Here is a 5,255-nt window from a genome sequence, read left to right as displayed (position 1 = left end):
TGGTGACTGAAACACCTGGAAGGACCTCTCTGGATGAGCATGATATCGTGACTGAGCCAGGGTGATAGTCAGGGAGCATCCATATCTCATCCCCGAGGCAAAATGAGCAGAGGTGGAGTTTGAGGTCAGACTTATGCTGGACCTGGGGGTGATCAAAGAGAGCCACAACCCCTAGCCCAATCCTATTGTTTTGGTCCCTAAGCCAGATGGAAGTTGGAGATTCTGCAACAGCTTCCAGCACCTCAATCAAGTCTCTCAGTTTGATGCCTATCCAATGCCATGAGTGGATGACCTCCTCGAACAGCTCAGACAGGCTCAATATTTGACCACACTTGACATGAAGAAAGGGTACTGGCAAATTCCTTTAATGGAATCTGCAAAGGTAAAGACTGCATTCAGCACCCCTAGTGGACACTAGCAGTAGCATGTCCTCTCATTTGGCTTGCATGGAGCCCCTGCAACTTTCCAGCGTCTGATGTACAAAGTGCTCTGCCCCCACAAGGCCTATAGTGCTGCCTACTTGGATGACTTTGTCATCTATTCCAGCCCATGCGAAGAACACCTACAGAACGTCAGGGTGGTGCTCCAAATGCTAGCGGAGGCCAGCCTTTGCATCACTTCACAACACTTCTTCGGGTTGGCAGAGGCCAAATATTTAGGCTACCTAGTGGGTAGGGGCACTGTCAGATCACATTGTACCAAGGTCTGGGCCATACTGAAGTGGTCCCATCCAAAGACCAAGAGGCAGGTACAGGCCTTCCTAGGTTTAGCAAGTTACTACTGTCGGTTCGGTTTTTGGTTCTCAGAGAGGGCCACACCTTTGATGAACTTGATAGAGAAGCGGGCCCCTAATCTCGTGTATGGGATGATAAAGCAGATGCTGCATTTTGTGACCTCAAGCAGGCCCTTACGTTAGGACTGGCATTAAAGACTGCAGACTTTTCTCTACCGTATATCCTCCAGACAGATGCTTCGGACACAGGACTAGGAGCTGTGTTGAGCAAAAATGTCAATGATGTTGAACACGTCATTATATTCATGAGCCAGAAGTTGCAGGTATAGTGCAGTTGAGAGAAAAGCCCTTGCGATAAAGTGGGTAGTAAACCAGCTGATGTATTACTTTTTGGGCTGTGAGTTCGCTTTGGTCACAGAAGATGCCGCCCTCCAGTGGATGGCCCTGCACAAACAATTAAACCCACGGGTCACTAGGTGCTTTTTAGACCTTCTGCCGTATCATTTCACCATTGTCTATCATAGGGGTCCTCTTCAGGCTAATGCAGATGCCCTCTCCCGTGTTCAAGACCTCTCGGTTCAGGAAGCCAGACCCGATGGGTCTGGGCTGAGGGGGGGCCGTGTCACATACGTGCACTTGGGAGGCAGTCCAAGGGCTTAAGGGTAAGACGTGGAGTCAGGCGTTGAAGTGTACTAATGTCTCTTCTCCCTTTCCTACAAATCACCACAAGGAAAGCCCAGCTAAAACACTTCCAGCTCCCGCACTTCCTTCCTAACCACACTTCCCTTCTGACCTTACTTCCGCCCCATCCCTAATGGACCGCCTATTCCTGCTCAGTACCTATAAAACCCATCTACGTCAGCCCTGTTTTGGACTCCACACCAGCCAAAAAAAAAAACGTGTTTTTTTGAGAGAGATAAATGCTGTTGACAAAATACGAGGTGGATCCCCAAACCTTTTTCTTTGTCTATTTTCTTACAATACATACATATAGAGTATATATATATGTATATATATATATATATATATATATATATATATATATATATATATACAGTACTGTGCAAAAGTTTTAGGCAGGTGTGAATAAATGCTGTAAACAAAGAATGCTTTCAGAAATATAAATAATGATTGTTTATTGTTATCAATTTACAAAATGCAAAGTGAGCGAACAAAAGAAAAATCTAAATCAAATCAATATTTGGTGTTACTACCTTTTGCCTTCAAACCAGCATCAATTCTTATAGGTACACTTGCACAAAGTCAGGGATTTTGTAGGATTATAGTCAGGTGTATGATCAACCAATTATACCAAACAGGTGCTAATGATCATCAATGTCACACGTAGCTTGAAACACAGTCATTAGCTGAAACAGAAACAGCTGTGTAGGAGGCTTAAAACTGGGTGAGGAACAGCCAAACTCTGCTACTAAGGTGAGGTTGTGGAAGACAGTTTTATGTCATGGCAAGATTGAGCACATCAACAAGACACAAGGTAGTTATACTGCATCAGCAAGGTCTCTCCCAGACAAAGATTTCAAAGCAGACTGGGGTTTCAAGATGTGCTGTTCAAGCTCTTTTGAAGAAGCACAAAGAAACAGGCAACGTTGAGGATCGTAGACACAGTGGTCGGCCAAGGAAACTTGGTGCAGCAGATGAAAGACACATCAAGCTCATTATCCTTCGAAATCGGAAGATGTCCAGCAGTGCCATCAGCTCAGAACTGGCAGAAACCAGTGAGGCCCAGGTACACCCATCTACTGTCCGGAGAAGTCTGGCCAGAAGTGGTCTTCATGGAAGAGCTGCAGCCAAAAAGCCATACCTCCGACATGGAAACAAGGCCAAGCGACTCAAGTATGCATGAAAACATAGGAACTGGGGTGCAGAAAAATGGCAGCACGTGCTCTGGACTGATGAGTCAAAATTTGAAATATTTGGCTGTAACAGAAGGCAGTTTGTTCGTCGAAGGGCTGGAAAGCGGTACAATAATGAGTGTCTGCAGGCAACAGTGAAGCATGGTGGAGGTTCCTTGAACGTTTGGGGCTGCATTTCTACAAATGGAGTTGGAGGTTTGGTCAGGATTAATGGTGTTCTCAATGCTGAGAAATACAGGCAGATACTTATCCATCATGCAATACCATCAGGGAGGCGTATGATTGGCCCCAAATTTATTCTGCAGCAGGACAACGACCCCAAACATACAGCCAAAGTCATTAAGAACTATCTTCAGCGTAAAGAAGAACAAGAAGTCCTGGAAGTGATGGTATGGCCCCCACAGAGCCCTGATCTCAACATCATTGAGTGTGTCTGGGATTACATGAAGAAACAGAAGGATGTGAGGAAGCCTACATCCACAGAAGATCTGTGGTTAGTTCTCCAAGATGTTTGGAACAACCTACCAGCCGAGTTCCTTCAAAAACTGTGTGCAAGTGTACCTAGAAGAATTGATGCTGTTTTGAAGGCAAGGGGTGGTCACACCAAATATTGATTTGATTTAGATTTCTCTTTTGTTCATTCACTGCATTTTGTTGATTGATGAAAATAAATGATTAAGACTTCCATTTTTGAAAGCATTCTTTGTTTACAGCATTTTTTCACACCTGCCTAAAACTTTTGCACAGTACTGTATATATAATACATATATTGTGGAAAGCAGCCCGGACACAGACAGGTAGACACGTTTAAATCACCCACAACACGTTTATTATACACACTAATATTTACACGGTGCACACACAACCCCCGAAACTCCCCCAAAGTCCAAGCCTCTTGCTAATGCCTCTTTCTCTGGCCCGCCTCCACTCCTCTCCTCCCGAGCTCTGTTTCTCTTCCTCCCGACTCCAGCCATCGAATGGAGGGAGGCAGCCCCTTTTATACACACCCGTGTAGCCTGCAGAGATTTGTAGGTAAGGATTACAGAGGGTTAAAATTGAGAATTCCCAAGATTGAACAGGTCAGCAGTTATGGTGCTCCAGAATGTCTGGGGTTCCATAGATGTGGGGTCTCAAATTTCTGTATGTGTGGTAGCACTTTTTGTAACTTTAAGATAATATTGTTTTGGTGCAATAAACCAATCAGTGTCCAGCTAGAAAAATAAAAAAAAAATCGCTGGAACAAATCATTATTAGCATTTGTCCTGGCAGAACCTAAGAAATATTTTCTCACAGTTAGAAAAGAGTGTAAAAAAATAACAAGAATGTGTAATAAAAAGAAAAAGCATGGAATGTAACCGAGTAATAAATATACATGGTATATAAAAGAATAATATTTCATAAGCAGGTCATATGAGTGCAAGGCTTATTACCAGACTACAGTGATGCACTGAATATTATTGATTTTCATGGCTGCCTACACACAGCAAGTACAGAAATTGCAGTTTAGAAAGCAAAAGCAAATGGCTGGGCTTTTACTGCCAATATCAACATTATGCCCAATGGAGATTCCAAACTGATTTAACAGCTGAGGTGCAAAGACCTAAATCCATAAAGACAAACTGCCATTAATTAAGATTTATGTAGTAGTCAAATTTCATACAGTTTTACAGTATAGCCAGGTATTGTTAAAGATATTTTGATGCTAGATAAGAAATAAGTGTAGATGAACCACATGATGGGTAATGAAGTCAGAGAAGTCAATACAGTTCCGTTTATTTTTGTATAGCACATCAATGGCTGCAGGCTCAGGGTGCTGTAACAAGCTCAAGTACAAGCAACAAATTACATAATGAGTACACATAAAGACACACATTTGTTAAACACACAGGAACATAAATGGAGTAGAGCGAAATATGTCAGGTAATTACTTGTTAAACTATGGCCAGTTGACAACATAATCTTGTCTGAGTCTCTGAATCAACACAACCCAGTAACAAACAAGCAATACCGAGCCATGAACCTGCTAACTCACTTACAGTCATCTGCTTGGCCAGAGACCAAGTGTCCATTACTATTATTCACCTTTCTCCTGCAGTTCTATTGGGATGCAACACTTTAATCTTTTACCAGTGATGCTTACAGTTATTTGCCATTTACGTTGCATGCTTACATGTCTATTTTCAAACCTGCAGCTTAATTCAATTCAGGGTGATGGGACCAGCATCTGTTCAGGGCATAAACCACTGAAAGCACACCAGTTCATCGCAAGGCACACAAGTGCACTGAAAGCACACTCACACAAGGACAACTTAGGGTCACCAGTTTACTTAAGCTGCATACCTTTGGGGTCTGTTTTGTCATGGGGTGTCACAGATGGATCTCACCCCACCTATAATATCCCCAACTTTAACCCCTTTCTATCTATTAGTTGCGTGTCAGGCTGCGATGTCTGTCGCTAACACCGATCACAGATTGACAAAATGACAACTGACTGCATGTGTCATTTATCATTAACTTAGTCAAGAAGCAGTAAATTGTGAATTTTCAATTTTGTGAAAAACTGTGAATTTCCCCTTGGGATTAATAAAGTATCTATCTATCTATCTATCTATCTATCTATCTATCTATCTATCTATCTATCTATCTAT

This window comes from Erpetoichthys calabaricus, chromosome 4 (assembly GCF_900747795.2).
Source record: "Erpetoichthys calabaricus chromosome 4, fErpCal1.3, whole genome shotgun sequence".
NCBI lineage: Eukaryota > Metazoa > Chordata > Cladistia > Polypteriformes > Polypteridae > Erpetoichthys > Erpetoichthys calabaricus.
This window is presented reverse-complemented; position numbering follows the sequence as displayed.